The following is a 21,763-nucleotide window of genomic DNA, read 5'->3' on the forward strand; positions in this document are numbered from 1 at the left end:
TGGTATCGCCGGCAGCTGCTGCCTCTCTTCCTTGCTCCAGCTCTCGCCGGAAGCCTGCCATAGTTCCAGCTTCCTCTGGGTAATCCCAGGCTCTGGGTTTGGGTAGCATCACCTCCTCCCTTTGTCCTCCAGCCTAGGAGTGGCTGTGACTTCCTGCTGTGGCTCGTCTCTGGATTGCCTCACAATCCCTTATTTGGCTTGTAAGTTTTTTTCATCTCATTGAATTAAATTTCCTCTGTTTTAAATATTCAGAGTGGTTTCTATCTTCCTGGTTGGGCCCTGGCACCAAGAAACAAAAATGAATGGGGCAAAAGAATTTAGAGGAACATGAGTTGGAGAAGTGACCAAAGAAGCAGCAGGCTCCACAGATAATGGCAGCACATGCAAAGGAATGTCCAGTCTTGGTGTGCACAGCTGGAAAGGACTTCTGGTCACCTAAGGGCCTTTGTAGGCACCTTCACACCCAAGAATAGCAATTTTACTTGGAGATGTCAGCTCTAGTAGTGAAGCATAGCAATATGTAAGATATAGAAAAAAAATAACCCCATAGGATTTAGAGTCCTAAATCATGAACTCAAGTCCTGGATTGTGGTGGATCTTGCGGTTGACTCTGCAACATCCACTCCACCACTCCCACATGGCATAGCAGCCACGGGATTTGGAGGGAACTGATCCAACCCCTAGCTTTTGGGCTGTGGCCTTGATTGACATGGTCATTGGCTCATGCATGGGTATGTACCCCAGGCCTGAGCCAATCAGTACAACACATTCCCCAGGCCAATATGTGATAAGACTGAAGCCTAGGACCTGTGTTTGATGATTGGCGAAAGAAAAGTCGTTTCTCCATCTGGATAATGTGGTGGGTCCTGAAACTGTTTCAGCATTTTGCTACTAAGTGGAAAAAGAGCCTGAGGATAAAGCTAATACAATAAGAAGGGCAAATCCAAGACAATCAAAATTTTAAAAAGCTGAGTTTCTGATCAGACTGTGCCTAAAGCCCACTGTACCACTGGATTTTTTCTGTTACATGAGTTTATACATTTCCTTTACTGTTTAGTACATTTTGATTTGGGTTTTCTGTTACTTACAACCAAGAGCATGCTAGCTGATACGTAGAAATGTTGTGTTATTGGCTGTGTGTCCTTGGGCCAGTCACTTAATCTTTCTGATCCTCAGTTTTCTCATCTATAAAATGGAATTATTAAGGCAATTTACCTTGAGGAATTTTTGTTAACCAAAATGAGGTAATAAATGAGAAAGTGCTTTGTAAATTGTAAGCAGTTATTTGAATCTTCTTGTTATCACACGTACAACTTATCTCAATTGCTAATATAGTTATATATCTCTCCTACATAAAAAGAATTTATTTTATCAAGCATACAGCTCTATCAGACCTACTTCATTGCTGTATTGTGAGTATTCACCAAGAGAAGTCAGCGATAACCATTATTTCACTCTGTACAGCTCTAAATAACTTACTTTTGGAGTCCCAGGTGACATATATAAGGTTGAAAGGGTTTACCGCAAAACTCTCAGGAAAGTGGAAACGAATTGGGTAACCCTTGTGTGACCACTCAGACCTCACTTGTAAATGCGTGGTTTTCATGGCCATCTGGAGCAGCCTGTGAAAGTGGGCGTGTGACATTCCTCTCACTGCGTGAAAGTTCAGGCACATCCAGAAAGGACCAGCTGGTCAGTTCTGCCCTTGCGTTTTCTCGGAGTTGCTGCCTCGAGGTGGTTTGGTAACCTGAGAGAGCGGTTCAGGCAGGAACCTTTAAAAGGATTGTAAAATTAAAAACCCCCAGGGAAACAGCACATACTGTTTAGATTTTTGTAATAGCAAGATATTAAGGGCACTTAATTTATCAAGCCTAATTAGATAAGGTCTCTAACATTTAGGGCAATGAAAATAGGAGTACAAAAGAGGTATGCTTTATCTATGTTTTTCTTCTTATAATTGGCATATCTTAGGACAGGACATGGCCTTGCTAACATGGCAGGGAGGGCAGACCATGACTGGAACTGAGAACTCAACCCTCCCAGGGGGCTGGGGCAAGCCCAGGGGACAGGAGCTGCGAGTCCAGCCTTGCTCTTTCTCCCCAAGCACTGTTGATTCTGCCTCCCAATCAGACTTCCCATCTGCCTCTTCTCTGTCTGCCTTGCCGCTGAGCTGGGTTAGGCCCCATTACATTTCACCTGGGCTAGTCTCTCTGCCCCCAGTCTCAAGCCCCTCCCTTTGCCCCCAACCCACATCTACTCATCCTCCACCCTGCCATAGGAGTCACCTTTTAAAATTACACTATGCTTCCCCTGCCTCCCTCCCTTAAAACTTTTCCCTGGCTCCCTAAAGTTCATCCTATAAAGCCCAGACTCCTTAGCATGGCAGGACATTGTAGGATCTGAGTCCTCTTAACAGCCCGTTCAGCTTCTCTCCCACCACCCTTTCCCACACTCCCCAATTTTCTTCCAAATCAAATCAGAGACCTCAGACATAGCTGTTAAAGGCCAGTGGTTATCACAGTTTTATGGTCATAAAAATTACATGAGCTTCTTTAAAATACAGATTCCTGGGCCACATCCTCACAAGATTATGATCCAGAGGGCGGGTCTGGGAATCTGAAATTTCGTAAGAACTACAGTAAAGTTAGGTGCAGGTGGTCCTCGACTGTCTTTGGAGAAACTCTTTATGATAACATTTAACCCGTTGTAGTCCACTTCTTTCCCTTCCTACCTGCCTCCAGCTAGAACTCCTTGAGGGCAGCTTCTGGTCTTTTCACGTTTGTTTCTCCAGAGCCTAGCACAGTGCTTTGCACACACTGAGGGCTCAACGTGTGTTTGTTAAGTGAATAAATGAATCCCCACAGAGCCAGTATCTTGAGGATACGGCCGGGATAGGAGCAGTTGGAGACCAGGGCACTCAGCACAGGTGTCAGCGGGTCCAGAGAGCAATAGTTCAGGGCCAGGAAATGTTGAAGGTGCAAGGGGGCACTGGAGGAGTTGTCAACAAAATGCTGATCGGTGGGCACAAGGTTGAAGGAGGATCCTGTTCTGTGGCGGTGGAAGGGAGGGGCTTAACAAATGATGCATCAAGGCAGTGACTCCCTCACAAGGATGGAATGGTACTGTTAGCTTAAGAGGAGCCTGGAGAACCTGGGCTATACAAGCTGCATCACACTAGGAAAGGGTGGCTTGGTTCTGAGTCCCAGATGATTGCTCTGAAGAGCAGCACTTGCCGATTTTGTCTGCAAATTAGATTCACCTGGAGCAGTGTTTTTGCAACCACATAAACAAATGGAAGTCAGACTTCCAAGTTCCACCCCAGAGTTACTGAATGAGACTCTGGATACATGTGGTGGGGGTTTCAGAATCTTTATATCAGGGGTTCTTTTTTTCTTTCGGTTAACATTGGTTTATAACATTATGTAAATTTCAGGTGTACATCATATTTCAATTTCTGTGTAGACTACACCATGTTCACCACCCAAAAACTAATTACCATCCATCATCATATACATGTGCCCTGTCATCCCTTTCACACTCCCCCTTCTTCCCTGTATACCAGGAGTTCTGAAATTTTATCATCATGTGTCCATGTATGAGATCCCCCCATCCCATTTATCCTGGTTGTTACCCAGTGGGCCATTTGTATTTAAAGAATCGCCTTTGTTGGCTCAGGGAGAATATTTTCTACTATTATTTTTTTGCTTATCTCTTTACCTCCATCTCTGCTGTCTCTTTGTTATTTCTATTAGATGGAAAGAGGAATTTCTGGGTCTAACTTTTATATCTCCAAATTTGTATTTTAGTCTTTCTGTTTCTTTTTCCTTTAATACAGTGTTGTGGAACAATTTCTCAGCATACTCTGCTAGCTGACTACTGCACTCTGATTCGTCTTTTCTGTTATTCAGCACATCTATTGAGATTTTTATTTTGATGATATTATTCATTTCTAAGATATCCAAATGCTTATCATCACAACAGCCTTTTCTTGCTCAGAGAATGTAATATCATCTCTTAATTCTCTAGAATATTCCATGGACAGTACTTCTTTCAAGGTTTTCTTCTGTTTGTTTTGTTTACTTTGTTTCTTCAGATACTAGTTTTTAGATTTGTTTAGTTTAGTTTTCCTTTCATGATTTTGGTTTCCCTTAAATATTTGGTGATTCTGGATTATGTATTCATCTTTGTATTTGATATTCTTTGTTTCTTCTAGATCAGGGCCAGCAAACTGTGGCCCATGGGCCAAATCTGACTACTGCTTGTTTTGAAAATAAAGTTTTCTTTTTAAAGATTTTATTTTTTCTTTTTCTCCCTAAAGCCCCCTGGTACATAGTTGTATATTTTTAGTTGTGGGTCCTTCTAGTTGTGGTATGTGGGATGCCTCCTCAGCGTGCTTGATGAGCAGTGCCATGTCTGCGCCCAGGATCCAAACCGGTGAAACCCTGGGCCCCTGAAGCAGAGCGTGCGAACTTAACCACCCCGCCCTGGGACTGGCCCCAAAAATAAAGTTTTATTGTAACACAGAGACGCTCATTCATTGACGTATCATCTACGGCTGCTTTTGTGCTGCAATGGTGGTGTTGAGCAGCCCACAAAGCCTAGAATATTGATTAACAGGACCCTGAGAGAAAGTTTGCCAACCTCCTGGATCTAACCATCACTTTACAGAAAATACAGCTCAGAGAGGAACATGGTAAGCAATGACTGGCCTGTTGATACATCAACCAAAGCAGAATATAAGTTATTCTATAAGACAAAAGACTCAGTTTCTTCACAAATGAATGGCATAAAAATGAAAAAGGAAAGAAAAGAAATTCACATGGATTAAAAGATATTTAATAGAAATGTCAGTCAAAATGTATGACTTTTGCTTCTATCTAATTTAAACAGGTCACCCATAGAGCACATTTTTGAAACAGTGGGGGAAAATCGAACATGAACCAATGTTTCTGATTTTTGCTGATCTGAAGCGAGTCACCCTACCACTCAGCGGCATCAAACAACAGCAGTGTTTTAATGTTTGCAGGTTCTGTGCGTCAGGAATTTGGACAGGGCACAATGGAGATGTCTTCTCTGCCCCATGACGTCTGGAGCCTCAGCTGGGAATGTCAACTGGACACCTACATGTGGTCCCTGGTGTGGCTGGATTCTGAGAGGGACCATCTTGAAAGGGAGCTTCTGGAGAGTAAGCCCTGCAAGAGGACCAGGTGGAAGTTGGGAGACCTTCCTGAGCTCACCTTCAGAACCAGGCAGCATCTCTCCTCTCCCCCTGTTGTTCCAGTGAGTGACTAAGGGCAGTCCAGAGTCAGGAGTGGGGCATTTAGACTTCACGCCCAGATGGGGGCGGGACCTTGCAGAAGATGGGAGATGTTGCTGCAGCCATTTTTGGAAACTACCATCTGCCACAACTGGCTATTAGATGATAATAAATTATTGTCATTTGGGCGGGGGGGGGGGGTAATGTTTTCATGGATTATTTTTTTAAATCCTTTGAGTGTTAGAGAGTCACACTAAGTATTTATGAGTGAAATGATAGGATGTTTGGGATTTGCTTTAAAATACTCCAGAAAAGAATGAAAGGTATTGGTGGTGGTGACATAAATGAAACAAGAATGACAGAATGCTGATAGTTGTTGAAGCTGGGCAGTGCATACTAGTTGTTCGTAATATGCTCTTTAATTTGTATATGTTTGAAATGTTCCCATGTGAAAACAAAAAAGAAAAATCTGGTTTTGCCTGTTTATGGATGTTCTTTCTTTCTCCCTCCAGCAGTTGTGGGTGAGTCAGACCGCGGTGCTGAGTGGGGAGCATTGGTCGCTCATCCTCCAGGTTTAGGGGCTCCCTGTTCCTTCAGGGTGTTGCCAGCTCCCTGAGGCATTTCCTGCCTCTTCCACCGAAGTGCTTCACTCCCTGTTCTAGCCTGAGGCAGCCCTGCAGCCTACTTCTTGGCGCAGTTGGTGGAGGGGAGGGACCCACCTGCTTGGCGACCAGGATTGGTTATGGTAACCTCCCCGTGGCTGCCGCACAGCTCTCTTCCACTCACAGTGTCTGTTCCCTCCGTGTTTGGAGCACACCATGGGCCACTTCCGCGTGTGCACCTGTCTCCCCCGAACGATATTTTCGTGTAATTTGCTTTGTCAATTTAATCCTCTGTGCATTCTCTATTTCAAGGATTCCTTGAAAGTTGTGATGTGATGATAGCATGCTTTTTATACCTTTATTATGGATTTGACCTCACCTCCTCCCCCTCAGTCCTCCAAAATAACTGGCTTTCTGTCATTTTTAGAAATGTTGGTTGGAATGGAAAAATATTCATGAGCATTAAGTTGGCTCTTTTGAGTCAATACCCCTGAGCTTTTTCAATGCATTATACCCAAACGGTATATTTACAGTTTTGCATTTTGTGGGTTATTGAAAACCTAAATTAGAACTTAAATATTTTCTGTTTTATTAAAAACTACTTGCAGTAATAATTACTCATGATTACATGTCATACCTTTAATGTATCCTGTAATTTATAATTTCTGAACATTTACATTTAGACCATTTTCAAATTTTCGATATTAAGCATATTGACTGGGATAAATAACTTTATTTCAATATTTAGTCTCAATATTAATTTTATTTTCTTAGAATAGTTTCTAAATCATGGAATTACAGTGAAGGAACATGATCTTTAAAATGACTATTGATATATATTGCCAAATTTATTTTCAAAGAATTTCTGTCCATTTATGGTTTTCTTCCTGCTCCCCAGCAATGTGGGAGAGTATCCATTTCACTTATCATTAATTATTAGAATTGCTTTAATCTTTACTAACTTAATAAGTATTAAATATCTCATTCTCTCATGTTCTCCTATTATTTTTCTAAATAAACTTCAGAATAATTGTACTAAATAAAAAAAGAGAGAGAGAGAGAAGAAAGAAAAAAAAGAAAACTAAAGAATTCCCATTAGGATTTTTATTGGTTTAAAAAAATCCTATGGCGCTTAAAAATTGCATGCATAATACATGAATATACAGTTACTTAAGAAATCAAACATATCAAAAATATACAGAGGGGTTAAAATTTAAATACTCCTTTCATCCCCTTTGCCTCCTCTCTTTCAGTTGCTCTCCCTCTCCAGAGATAAAATTTTTAGTGAGTATCAATCATATCAGGCTTTAAAAAAATCCTTTTGAGTATTATATTTATATGTATAGACATATATAATTTTGGTTGGGTTTGATTTTTTCTTCTTTTTTCTATTCTTGCTTTGGAAATACTATCTCTATTATTCTAATAGTTATTCTTAAAAATGTAGTATACTTCTTTACACATATTGTTCGCTCAGTGTTTAGAGTTAAACCATAGCTGCATCCTTTCTAAATAATAAGATGAAAGTCTTTGTAAGTTTTTGCTTCCCTCTTCTCTCATTTCCTACCAAAATGAAATCATCTGGGGCTTTAATTCCAGATTTTCATTATTTTTTTACATTGTATATCATAGTTATTTAGACTTAATTACTCATCTTTCTACACAAGGTTTTTTTGTGCCCCACCACTTTTTTCTTCCTTATAACAAGTTTTACTTTTCCGAAACATGTTCTCAAGTAATTCTTTCAAGGGACTGAGGATGATAAATTTTCTGAATCCATTCATGTTTAAGAAAGTCTTTATTTTGTCCTCCCGTTTGAGTGCTGTCTGATGAGGTATATAATTTCAGATTAAAAAATTTTTTGTCTGAGAATTCTGAAGATTTGCTCTGTTATCTTCCATCATCCAGTTTTGTCAATAAGGAGGCTATTGCAACCGAATTCCCTATTGTTGTTGTTGTTGTTTAAAATAAGTGACTTTTCTCTCTCTGTAATCTTCTAGGCTTTTATTCTCAGGGTTCAATGCATGACTCTGAGAGTGAGTGCCTCCTTACATCTCCGCCCTTGGCCCAGCCCTGAAGCCAGGCACTGTATATTCTCTAGAAATAAAAGTAAATAAAGTAAAGATGCTCTCTGCCTGCATGGGGATTACATTTAAGGGTTGGGGCCGAGAGAGACAAGACTATAAACAAAGTAATTAATGTGAGAAGAAGGAAAGGAACATGTTGCTATAATAGAGAACAATGGATTGGGTGTGTAGCTCCTTAAGATGAGGTAACATATAATAACATATACAATTGTTTTTAAAAATTGTGATTGATGGGCCTTTTTAATTTGAAGACTGGTGACTATCTTCAGCTCTGGGAATTTTCGTCTTCTGCTTTAAAGATTTCCAGTTTCACTATGATATGCCTTTATTTATTCTGTTCAGGACGTAATTGGTAGTCCTTTTGTGACTGCAACTGAATATTTATTAGGACTTTCCGCTGTACACTCTGTGTCTTATCTTCTCTTTTCTATCTTCAACCTTTTTTTCCTCCATGCCACATTCTGGACATTTTCTTTGTATATATCTTTTGATTCTCTAATTCTTTGCTGCTTTGTCTAATCTGCTGTTAAATGTGTCCTGAGTTAAGAACCTGAGTTCTTAATTTTGGCCATTGTATTTTCAGTCCTATAATTTCTATCTGATCATTTTTCAAATCTGCAGTGTCAGTTTCATAATTTAAAGATCCTTGCCAAAATTTCAAAGCTTGTCTTTTGTCTCTTTGAACATAGTAAGCATAGTTGTATCACAGTCTGTGCTGTATCTATTAGAATCTGGAGTATCTCTGGGTCTATTTCTGTTGTCTGTTGTTTCTGCTGGTTCTTGCTCATGGTGTTTTGTCTTTTTCATGTGCCTAGTTATTCTTGATTGTTTCCTAAACATTTTCTTTTAAAAACTTGGAGAAGTAATTTGAGGCGTGAGATGATGTTATCTTTATCATGAGACAAGTTATGTTTGTTTCTACATCACATGAATGCATTAGCAATCTGGACTCACCTTAATCCAAATATGCATTGACTGAAATTTTTTAGCCCTCTTGATGATGTAAAACTAGGCTGTGGCCTGTGTGGGGGCTGATTTACTTCCAGTTACCTTTACACCCAGGGTGTAGTCTTTCAGGGTCCTGACTCAAATTAGGAGTGGAGGATATATTTTATCAGAGAACTGGGCTGACCCCGTTCTTTAATTTTTTTACTCTTCATCCCTGGGAGGCTGTCGGTAGCAAACTCACCCTCTTGGCCTTTTCTCCCAGATTGGCAAATGTGCCCTCCACAAAAGTGTGAGTGCCAGGCTCGCTTCTCTGAATTCATGTCTTCTCCCAGATCTTGGTCCTTAAAGTAGAAGTTTCTCTCTCTGGTAAACTGAAACAAGCATTTTTGCCAAAAAAAGAATAAAACCTATGAAACTTCTCTGTGAAATGAGAACTCCCTCCACACCTTAAGCAAAGCTTCTCAAACCTGGCCGATTAACAGAGTCACTTAAGGAGCTTTTAAAATGGCCCAACCCTGGGAAATGTGTACCTTGGGAGGTGAAGACTTTCTCAGGATTTGTGACCATGAATGGTCTTAAGGTAATTTCCAGAACCCCAATGTCCATAGGTACTTTTTTCTAGGAAACCACCTGTACTTAGGTATCCCCACTCACAGAGCCTTTTTCCTATTAACAGCTATCTGGGCGGACACTGAAGCCAAATCTAACCCAATCAGAGTACACAGCTCTCCTGGCTTTAGTGGTTTCAGTCTGTCCACATAACTGAATCAGGGACCATCAGTGTCCTGCCTGGGATTTTTTTTTCCAAGGGCGATCAGATAAGATTTGTATCTTCCACTGTGGTTGCTGAGGTTGGGGGATGTGAGTCTGGCTTTGCTGGTGGCCATCTTGCCTTCTCTCTAGAAAGCCTGTCTAAGAGATGAAGAAAGGAAGAGAGAGAAACAGATCTCTGACAATATGATGAAGCTTCTGAATCTTGTATGGGAGACCAGTGGCATCCCTGGACTTCATAGTTAAGTGAGCCAATACATCCTATATTTTCTGCTTTGGTTAGTTTAAATTGGGTTTGTATCACTGGCAAACAATGAATTCTCTGTCTCTCCATTCTAGAGAGACTGGTGGGACTAGGCTGGTTGCCAAGACAAGAACTCAAGCCCAGGGGAAGAAAGTAAATTCTTAGCTGTGATACATGGGACATTTGGTCTGGTAGAACCAGAAGCACAGTTTTGGACTGGGAGCCCAGAAAATGCAGTCAGCCCACAGACCAACCATCTCTGTCCTGCACTCATAGAAGACATCACTAATCGATCACAGAAGTCTTTCCTATGGAGTCAGGACAAGCTGTTGCAACCTTGCTCTTCTTAACATAGAGCTCCAGGCAACCACTATAGTTGATTTGAACTTGTGTGTATTTCCCATCCTCGATTTAATGCCTGAAGACTAAGATGCTTTTGTCTAGGAACTGGGGTTGAGCTTGAAGGTTAACACAATTTTATTTGGGATTTCTTCCTTGTGGATACATTCAGAGTATTGCTTAGTCAGTTTATTATTATTAAAAATACTATGAATAATGGTAAATTATTGAGCTTTCTTTTTATATATTTTAAATATTCTACATGTAACTGTAAATTTTGTTCCTGAATCCGTATCTTTCCACTGGTATCTTTGTTTCTCTTCGTTGTTCCAGAGTAATGATTTTTTCAGTTGGTTCTGAGTGTTGTCAAGTGCTGCTATTTTTGGAGTTGTCTCTCAGTCGTTTACACAGAAAATCCAGGAGATCTTGAAGCTGACACAATGGTGTATTACTTGGCAGTTACAGATTTTCCTCTTGCAGTGGTACAATGCTTCCTTTTGCTAACCACCTTAATTTTCCTGCCCTTATCAATCTGAAAATCAATTATAATAGTCTATTATGTGGATTTCCATCTAACCTTTTGTGTTTGAGTCTAACCATTTCCCCGTAACCAAGCAAGCAGCTGTCCTCCTCAAGTGATTCAAGCGCGATTGCTAAGAGAATTTGCAACAAAGAGTTCCACAGGCTTTAGCTATCAGTCAGGACAGACAAATATCACTTAAACCTCTGCCTATTTCTAACTCTTCTTAAAATCCATTAAATATTACAAAAGCAAAGTCAACTATGTTATTGTTGTAGAAATAGTAGCTGTTTTGTCTCAGGATTTTAACTGACCCATAGATTAAATTTAAGATGTCTTAGGACAAATATAAAAATCACCCAATGCTTTTTAAAATGATGGTATATCAGAAAGATCACCATGAAATGTCCAATGATAGGGTTGAAAGTGCCTTCACTTTAGCCAATGATAGTAGTTACTGTTACCCACCATCATCCACCTCAGTTCTAGTAGCTAACATTTGTTTAGCATTTACTTGTGCCAGACATTGTACCAGTGCTTTACCTGCATTATTACATTTAATCCTAGCATAAGAAAGATATACTTTTATTCTTCCTGTTTTACAAATGAAGTACCTGAGATGTGGAGAGATTGGGTAACTCTCCCAGTATTATAACTATTAATTAATTAATGTACTGCCTGCATTCAGACCTAGATTTGTGTGAGTCTGGAGCCTGTTTAGGTGAAAAATGACTATAAAGACCTGCCTATATATTCATTAGGATCAGATACAAGTAACAGAAGAAATAAAAAGATGGCAGTTTAGTTTATCCATTTCCCTTGTTTTTAAGGGATTTGGGGAGAGTCAGTCCAGAACTGGTATGGTATTCCATGTTGTTAGAGACTCACGCTTCAATTATCTCATTGCTCTTCCAATGTGTGTCTTCTATTCCTGAAGTCACCTAATAGCTCAGTATAGCTGCTGGAGCACCAGTCATCACATCTGCATCCTAGGAAGTAGGAATTCACACTCTAGTTCTATTTCATGCCTTTGGTTTGAAGTTAGTCACAAGGTCACACCTAGCTTCAAGGAAAGCTAGGAAATGTAGTCTTCCTTCCGGGCAGCTGTGTGCCCAGCTAAAACTCAGGAAGAGTGGAGAATAAATGTGGGGAGTGGTTCAAATAACACTGTGCTGCTGTCATATTTTCAGGTGCTTTTCCCATAATTTGGATGAATGTCAGATTTTTATATTTTTTCACCCAGTAATATTTGTATCAGTTTTAAAAAATCAACTCAGAAAAATGCCATTAAAATGTTCCTTATATTTTACATTCAGACATTTCACAAGACAAATTAGAGCCCCAAATCTAATATGACATAAAGCAAAAGCTTGACATTATCATTTGTCTACTACATAGTGGCCGGTCCTGCCCTTAACACAACATGAGAAGGGGAGTCTGCTACCAAGGAATATTCTCTCGGGCATGCTTCTATACTCTCTTGGCAATATTTTCCTGCTTAACCATCAACTAGAAGTCACAAGAGAACAAGTTTTCTAGCTGCTGACTCTCTCCTTTATACTGTGACAAAATCTGAGCTGGAAGGTGAGCTGTGAACTTTCATTCATTCGATAAAAAATTCCAGCTATTGTGCTGGGTGTTTCATTAGTAATACTAACAATAGTATAAGTCTATGTTCTTGTTTATTTGCCAAAGGTTTTACGTGCCTAGCATCTGCTTTGATCTTCATCACTGGAAATATAAATGTACATAATCACCAAGATCAAACTTTTTCTTTGTTCAAAAGAAGTATTTATTAAGCTCTCTATTCTGGGCACTGGTTAGCCATGCAGAGAGGAGACCCAGTAAATAACACCTCTCACTACCTGAGTTCAGAGCCAATTCAGAGACAAAATAAAGGGGTAGGGTAGATGAAGATGAAATTGTCATCTTTATTACTGATAAAGGCCCTGTTAGGACGTGCCTTAGGTGTGCGGCAGTGGTGACCTTCCTAATAGCGGACCCTCAAGTTCGGCAGGCTTCACACCCAGTCTCAAGCGATGCTAATGACCACAGACAGCCAACATGGGGCCCTCCCGATAAAACCTGTGGGACCAGGGCACTAGCCGATAGACTGACTGAGACAGACTTGCTCTACCTCCTGGAGGAAGGCCGAGGTTATACCAAGGAGTGCGCCTCCCCACGGAGTGAGCAATAACTTTCCCCCACAGCTGTTTCTGGCCCCCAGAGATCGACCTGGAAACACAGAGGAAGCTCCCCTTCATCACAGAGGAACTGTTTCCTGCCTGTCCAGCTTTTCCCTTCACCATCCTCCAGCTCCCCTGACGGACGCAGAGGCTTGCTAGGGGCTGAAGTCCCCTCTTGTGCCTTCAGGTGCATCAGCTGTGTCTGTCGGTCGGCCGACCAATCCCCTTCTACCATCCTTCTCCCTGACCACCTTTCAATGAGAGGTGGCCATGACTTTTTGGTTTTGGATGCTGAGATGTAGGTAGAAGTTCCTGGGGAGGATGCTATTCCCAATCTAAAAGGCAGAGCCTTTCCAACAGAGGAAGTTTTTTTGGCCCTTCATTCTTCTTCCATCTTCCTGCCTGGAATGCGCAGATGGGGTCCAGAGGAGGAGCAGCCATCTTGCAATGAATAGGCAACTCATACAAGGATGAGAAATGGTCCCCTGCTGAGAACATGGAGCAGAGCTGGAAAACGCTTGGATCCCTGATGACATTGACGCGTGCCTTTATGGGATGTGGACCAGTTATCTCAAAGATCCCTAAATGATGTGTGATCCTTGCTGTGTGCTATGGGCTGAATGTTTGTGTCCCCCCCAGATTTGTATGTTGAGACCTAATCTCCAAGATGATGGTATCAGGTGGTGGGCCTTTGGGAGGTGAGTGGGTCATGAGGGCAGAGCGCTCATGCATGGGATTAGTGCCCATGAGAGGCTCTAGAAAAGCTCCCTAGCCCCTTCTGCCATATGAAGACATAGCAAGAAGACAACCTTCCACACACTGAGAAACTTGCTTTCTCCAGACTTTGAATCTTGGACTTCCCAACCTCCAGAACTGCGAGAAATAAACTTCTGTTGTTTATAAGCCACTCGGTGTATAGTATGTCGTTATAGTAGCCCAAATGGACTAAGACACTATGCATTAGAACCTCGGAACACTGAATTTTGGTTATCAGGAGCTATCCTTCATTTTTAAAATATTCTTTTGGAAACAAGTATTTGACTTGACACGTTCTGGCATGGAAGGCAAATTAATGCTTTTGGAGTTCAATATTCTTTAACTTTCTTGTTTGAAGCATGTATTAATATAGTTTAAAAGTTAAGTGGGCCTGAAGGATGAGTAGGCTGGAAGACTGAGAACAATTTGAAGAACTGACCTCTACATCTAGCACTTCATATTCCTAATGTTCAAGCTAGAAGGGAGCTCAGGGAGCTTCCAGCCCAGAGAGTCTCAGGTCGCTTTACCATGGACCTTGGACTTCCCTGGCGGTGCTTCCAGGCTGCCTTGGGGGATGTAAGAAAGAAAGCTGAGCAGATGGGCTCAATCCCTGACCCTGGTTTAGCCAGAATGCCTCCACTTTTCTCTGGGCTCTCCACTGGGATTCCTTGTAAAATTAATTCAGGAGAAAAAGGCAGGGAAAGTTTATGTCATCAAATTAAGTTCAAAATTACTTGTGTAGTCAAAATTAAGTTTAAAAACCACTTATGTTTTCCTACATTCTTATTTTATAAATAAGGAAGCTGACACTCAGCAAAGTTCAAAAGACTTGATCAAGTGGCTGACTACAACTGAGTTTCCCAGTACCCTCCCTTCCTGTTCCTATATATTGTTATTCCTAAATTAATGCTCAATTTCCACAGATTATGCAAGAGGAAATTTTCTCCAAATGTTCATCTCTGTGAGATTGGATTTCTTTGGAACAGCTCCACATCCAGGAAGCTCACAATAGGAAAGCCACAGGACTATAAACCCCAGTCATAGAGAAAAAGGACTTAATAAAACTGAAAATTTCAGAGGTATATGGAATTCAGGTTTGGTTTGATCAGGGCTCTCATTCTGTAAGCCCTGTTCTCTTCCATGGGCTAACTCAGTCTGGTTCCCCACATGATAGTTGCCTGAGGGGACAAGCATGAGAATGCTGAAATTGTGAAATAATCCTGACCTTTGCTCTGACTGGCCCATCTACTGCAGCAAGCTGTCCTTGTTTCTAAGGACAACTGCCTTGTGTTCTTGGTGTCTGTCTAATGATCTCTTTATCATGCCTATGCTTATTCATGGTTTTATAAAAGTCTCTCTTTAACTGAATTATCTTACATGATCTAGTGATAAATTTCCTTATTTTCTCCATCCCTCTGGTAAGGCTTTACCAGGGGTGTTTTCTTCCTAGTGCCTCATGATTTAGAGTTCTATATTATGCCGGCTTCATTTTTGACATTGTCCAACCTGAAAATCTGGATGGAATTGCTTAAGATTTGTAGCATTTGCCATCAAAGTGATCTGGAGAGTGGTCTGCTCATCTTTTCTAGTTGATGCGGTTATATTCCCTCTGTAGCATTTCTTGAGTATGCTCTCTGTCAAGATGACCATGGAATGGGAGGCTCGGGCCTGGGGGTATAGGGCAAGCACCATAGTGGGTCGAGGTGGCTCAGGGAAACTAATGTCACCAGACCTCTCGGGCTTCAAACACTGCATTGGAAGACCCTCTACTGCAGAGAATTGGGACTGGGGCCAGGGGATATGTCCCAGACTCTGAACTTTTGAAATATCCCTGTGCTTTCTATTTTGTCTGGATTAGCAGCAAATCCTTTAAATCAAAATGACCTGTGTCTTTGTTCCTAACAACAATAAAAAAGGATAAAGCTGGCTTGGGGGAAAGGAGCCCTAAAGCAGGAGTAGAGGGTGATGGGGAGTCAGGGAGAAAGGGATGAGGGGGCCCCACGAGAGGCTTAAGAACGGAAGGCCTGGATTCTTGACAGAGTTCTTGCTCCCAAGGGTATATAATGGGAGGATAAGGGAGACAGCTGGCGGCCCTTTGGGGATTTTGAGGACTATCTCAGTCAAAATACTACCTGGTTGTAATTTCATTTGCAGAAGGTTAAACTAAACAAATAAATCAAAGGAAGAAAAATGCCGCATGAGCAACAATTTTTATAGCGATGTATGTGTAACTGTACATAATGCTATATTTGCTGCAATAGCAGAAACAAAAAGCCTTTTGAAGGTTCGAGGACAGAGAAACGGTAAAATAAACCAAGATATCGATACAATAATATGCATCCATTGTAAGAAACGTGTATGATGACTCTTTAGAATTATGCTAGCCAATACTGGAGTCACTAGCCACAAGTGGCTATTTAAATTTGCATTTGAATTACTTAAAACTAAACAAGATAAATTCAGTTCCTCAGTTGTTCAAGTGCTCAAGAGCCACATGTGGCTAGTGGCTACCGTCAAAATGCAGGTATTGAACGTTTTCATTATCGCAGCACTGCCCCAGAAAACTGGAAAAATGTTTACACGTGATCATTCAAATGAAACTCAAGCAGCTTGAGAAGCGTGTGTACCGATTACACGAGGTAAAAATCATGTACATGCATGGATAAAGATGAGTCAAGACAAGGAAGCATTCAAATTATTTCCACCTGGGAAATAAAGGCACCAGGTGGGTTTAAACATTACCTTTTAGAGTGGCCTGGAGTTCAAATGCTAATACGTGAAATTTTTGAAAACCTTCTTTGGGAAGCCAATTGTACCTGCTGCCCCTGGGCTAGACACAGAGAAGCCATGGAGGTGGCATCAAGAGATGGGAGAGTAAGGTTCTTATGCTGGCTTTGCAGCTATAATAGCTCTCTGATGTCATGGAAGTCACTGCGGCTCTCCCGGTTCTTCCGTCAGATGATCTCCAAGATCTCCTCCAGCTTAAAGAAATGATTCTCTTAGTCTTCCAGTGGAGGGCAGGTGTTCAAGGGGGCTGTTATGCTGGTTCCCGGGAGGCTGCAGGAATGGGGAGACAGAGGCAAGTGACCAGGTAATGGGGGAGTTCAGCAGAGTCTGGCGATCACTGGGGATCCCAGGGACCAACGAGGAGGGGTAGAAAGGATTCCTGAGGATGGAGAAGCTGGTCAGTGACAAGATGGGGGATTGTATTCCAGAGACTAAAGAGCTATAAGAAAAATGGCATCTGTGTTTATTACATGTTAGAGATGACTTTGTATAGGACCTAAGCGAAGCTGCAAACACAGCTGAGAAAATCCCAGTTCTGTCTGGTTTCTCAGAAACTCCGCCCCTGTTTTTCCGCTGGCTCTCTGGTTATAAGTGGTTCACCAAACATCCTCCCATTGGCTGGTGAATAGCACTCAGAGGTGGGCAGTTCTTCCATGCGTTCGACTCCTTCTCTGATGTCAGATCATAAATCATACTTCTTGAAAATCACTTATTCTTGAACATTTCCTCTCTGAATTGATTTTACAGTTATAGCATTTTGTCTAAATCATTCACATTTCATTTTAAAGTTTGAAGATATGAAGCTTTTCATTCCATTTCCTCCTTATATTTTTTTTAAATAAACATCACACGGAGAAATGCTTCTACTAAATAATTGATATTATCATCCACCTTTATGATTCTGGAGGCATTATAACTAAACATTCCCATGCCTTTGGTATGTATCATATAAATTATGGTGTGCTTTCCTGTTTATACTTTTATTGTACATTTAAACAGAGAAAACTATGTGAATCTGTACTTATGAACCCCTCTAATAGTGCAAAAAAATGTGCATGGTTGCTGTGTATGTGTGTGCGTGATCTACACACTCATTGAGTAATGAGCCACTTACTATATGTCGTGTCCTGTGGGAGATCAAAGTTGAAAAACACATAGTTCTGTCTGTGAAGAAGCTTGTAATCAAATGAACATATGCTTTGATAATTTCTGGACAGCCCCCGAATTAGAAAAATATTAGGTCCCAAAAGTATGTTGTAAAGCCAATGGCTCAGAACCTAAAAGGCATTTTTCCTTATAAAAATTATATGTTTAATAGTTTTCAGATTCAGTCTTCCCCAGGTGACTACATGCATAATATACCTGAGCATAAATATATTTAGTGTAATTTAATTCAATTTACCAATACATTTATGGCTTTCTAAGGAACTAGAATACAAAGATGAGTGAGATATATTTCTTGCTCTCAAGCAGCTCATAGTCTGGTAGAGAAGGCAAATTAGTCAACACATAACTGCCAACAATGGGTGGCTTCATGGAGAGCATGATTGCCAACTTACCAAGTACATGGGCACTGTTGCTAAGGGACAAACCCGGAGGCCTGGAACACATTTTCCACTGACGGAGCTCTGGTGGTAGAAGAGGAAGGATCTGCCTCTCTTACTCTTCCGATCTGCTGATCAGGCTATGGAGAAGCATCGGTTTCAAGGTAGTAAGACCGTGGCCCAGAGCAAAGGCGGAATGACTTGTCAGACCAGGACTTCCTGCCAATGCAACTCTGCAGGCTAACTTCCTGTTTTCCCTTGCTCTTCGTCAGGAACCAGGAAGGACAGCCTGCTTTTCTTCCACTGACAACACCATTGATTTCTTTCCTTTCCTGACCCATTGTGCAGCTAAGAGGAACCCATTAGGAGCTTCTGACTGCTGTTGGGATAAAATCCAACCACCCGTTAGGGCTGGTCCTCATTAATGTCTCCATCTTCTCCTCAGCCACACCCCGTGTTTTCTTTGCTACAGCCATGCGATACTCGTTGTTCCTCAAGCATGCCACATTCTCCAGTCCTTTCCTCCAGTTTCTCGTATATACTCTTCCTTTGGCCTAAAGTCCTTTCCCTTCTACTCTTGGCCAGGCTGAAGCCCTGTTGTTCACCCATCCTCAGCTCACATGTCATTTCCCTAGGGAGTTCTTCATTGACCTGAGATGAGGGAGCTCCGAGATGACCTGGGACATCGCTTATCTTGGTCCTCATCAGACTTCATGTGATTATTCCCTTCACTCCTTTCTCCAGAGGGAGGGCACAGACCACACCTTTCAGGTTCACCATTGTATTCCAGGGCCTGGCCCAGAATTTGGTGGTTGCAGGGTGGGCTTCATGGGCATGCAACCTGTGCAGTTGCACAAGGCCTTACGATCAGAAAAGTGGGTTTAATGCTTTGCTTGCACCATCTTGAAAATTTTTAATAATTTTTGACAAGGGGCCCTACATTTTCATTTTGCAGTGGGCCTCACAAATTATGAAGCTGATCCTATAGGGATGAATAAATGAATTAGTGAATATGTGTTATCCTTAAAATATATTGAACAAAGGAAATTAAGCCTTCTGAAACCCTAATTCTGAACAAGAAAAAATATATCTATTTGCTATTTTTATATATTCTTTGTTCATGTGAAGAAAGAGAAGCAGTACCTGAAATGCACCGTCTGTTCTGTGACATGTATTTTCATTTAAAGTTACTTTTTATTCAACCACAACATTTATGAATTAAAAAAAAATCAAGTCCGGAATGATTTACTTTGTCTTGTACCTGATTCATTATAATTGGAAAGATGGGTATAACTTCTTAAAAAGGAAAGAAAAAGGAGGAAAAATTCTGCAAAGAGTAAATGCCACCTAGACTTCTACCTTTTGAGGGCTCATGAACGTCAGCAGAGACGTCTGTTTGGGTTGTAAAAGCAATATTAGAAAAGGATGAATCTCAAAGGAAAAAAGATGCAGGGTGTGGATATTCCATTCAAAAACTCAAGACCACCATTCAAGAGAGACTATGTCTGGGCTTCAAGCTTTTAAAGCCTGCAAAGGACCTCCTGGTAAGCTTTGTGAGGGCAACAGGAGAGCTCTAGTTCTTTTATTAAGGGCCTCTCGGAACCAGCAGGACCCAGTGGCTGTCTTTACTATCTTTGATCAACTGTGGAGAATGTAGATTCCAACAGAGTGGGGCCTGGAGTTTCTCTACCATTTTGAGAAGCTGATTTCTTCTCACTCCCATGGGTCCAGAGGACTACCTCCAGGTCCAGCTATGCAGATCACTTGCTGTGTGACCTTGGTGATTTCCTGTCTCCAGATCTCAGCTTCCTTGTGTAAAGTTGGAGATAGATGAAGGCTTCACGTCACCTCCACCTGGGTTCCAGTACCCTGAGTCTCCGTCCCCAGGAGTCTGGAACTCACATCCTGATCTCATCCTCTGGGTTCATCCTCACCAGATCCCCATTTGCCACTTCCTGAACCTTCCTTTCTTGCACATGCTGTTGTCTTGTCCCCATGTCCTAATGAATACTCTCCCCTTGCTCTCCACACTTCCTTGATTTGCCTGCCTCATGCCTACTCCTCCTTCAAGGAGGTAAGTGCCACCCTGCCCAACGCTGTCTCGAGTTTCACCCTCCACTCCGCATTCAGCACAGTCCTGCCCGGGGACTCTGTGCATTCTCCCAGCCCTCTGCTTTCTTCAGTTCTAGCTCTTGTCATGCTGCATCATCATCGTCTACTTCCTTGTTTGTTTCCCTCAGGAGTCCCAGAATTCTTTGGGGGCCTGGACTTTGCCTCTTCAATATCTAGCACAGTCACTGGGACATAGTAGGTGTTCAATTAATGTTTGTGGAATAAATGAACAAATGAAGGAATGAATGAATACCTCATTATCATCCAATAGAAAGCAGTATTTCGCTTAACTGGGCCTCCTGGAAACACAGTGCCTTAATGAGAGAGAGTCAAGTGATAGCAGTTTGGACTGGTGGGAAAAAGGGGTCCCTGTGCCACTCAGCTGACCCTTCTGCTTGGCCTAGGCCCAGTTGGCTCAGCCTATAGTGTAAGTGTGGAGAGTAGCAACAGGAGGCATCAGGAAGCTCCTTGGGTTTTATTGACCTCGCCCACATTTGCCAGACATCCTTACCGTGTCTTAATGGGACTGGAAGTAGGAAATAGGAGAGGGACACAGTTCTCCCCACACATTGTAGATCCTGCCAGGTTTGCACAATTCCTCCTTCAGAGATACCCAAGAGTGTATGTCAGAGACACCATCCCTAGGCTTAGCTATGGGAGTGATGTAGCTGATAGAAGTCGTGTATTCAACATTCATGTAGCAGGTACTATGCTGGTGCTGGCGCAGATTCATAGAAAACCACACATGATATGTGGCTTCAAGAAGCTAAGAGTCTATTGCCGGAGCCAAGCAGTGAACAGAACGTTATAGTGCATTGACAATTAGGTAATCTTTTTTAACCTATTCAGGATGTGAACAGCTAAATAAGCCCAAATCTCTGCTTTTATGGAAATGGAAATGTCAAGCTGATATTAGAAATTTTTTAATTGATCAAGTCCTTTTATTTACATGATCTTTAGCCCTCACAGAAACCTTATGAATTAAGTATAATTGTCCTCTTTTTAGATAAGAAAACTGAGGCTTAGAGAAGTTAGGTAATTTGCTAGAAGTCACCTAATTTTCAGGAGTATCTTGGCATCAGTACCATTCAGACCGTTCTCCTAACTCTACTCCTGGATATTCCATTGTCCAGAAGCCCTGGTACTCAGGAAGCAGAGTCTAGGGCTCACTAAGGTCCCGAAGTGCCTTTGAAATGATCAAGAAGATGATCAGACTCAACATATTTAAGTTGTGTGTTTTTCATTCTTTGAAAATTAGACATCCATGGAGGGCATGTGAAATAGTAGGAGCAGTTCTGGGCATGAGGAAGGGAAACTACAGCCTGGGGTGGAGGGGTTGGTTGGGAGGGAGGTGAGACAAGATCTGGGGCTCCTCTGGGTATAGGGAGTGACTTGGGGTGCTACTCTGGCAGCAGAAGCTGGGCTGGGGAAGGAGGCCAAGTGGCCCAAGGCGTAGTCATCAAAGGACAGTGCATACTCAGGCCAAGTCCAGACCAGCATTGGCACCAATTGGCATCAGCTGAGGTAATCCAACACTTGGGAGTCAGACAGGATATTAGACCATGGCCTAGAGCATTGCAGTCGATGTGACCAAGGCCAACACCGAATCT

General features: G+C 41.7%; 1 long non-coding RNA gene across 1 annotated transcript; it reads right to left on the minus strand.

Moving 5' to 3' along the window:
* Positions 1–15,932: 15,932 nt before the first annotated feature.
* LOC124237454 (uncharacterized) lies at positions 15,933–18,467 on the minus strand. The gene is made up of 2 exons (XR_006888008.1): positions 18,057–18,467; positions 15,933–16,767 (listed from the first exon to the last, which is right to left on the minus strand). It is a non-coding gene; the product is annotated as an uncharacterized LOC124237454 (long non-coding RNA).
* Positions 18,468–21,763: the final 3,296 nt, after the last annotated feature.

Source organism: Equus quagga, chromosome 3 (assembly GCF_021613505.1).
Source record: "Equus quagga isolate Etosha38 chromosome 3, UCLA_HA_Equagga_1.0, whole genome shotgun sequence".
NCBI classification, from domain to species: Eukaryota; Metazoa; Chordata; class Mammalia; order Perissodactyla; family Equidae; genus Equus; species Equus quagga.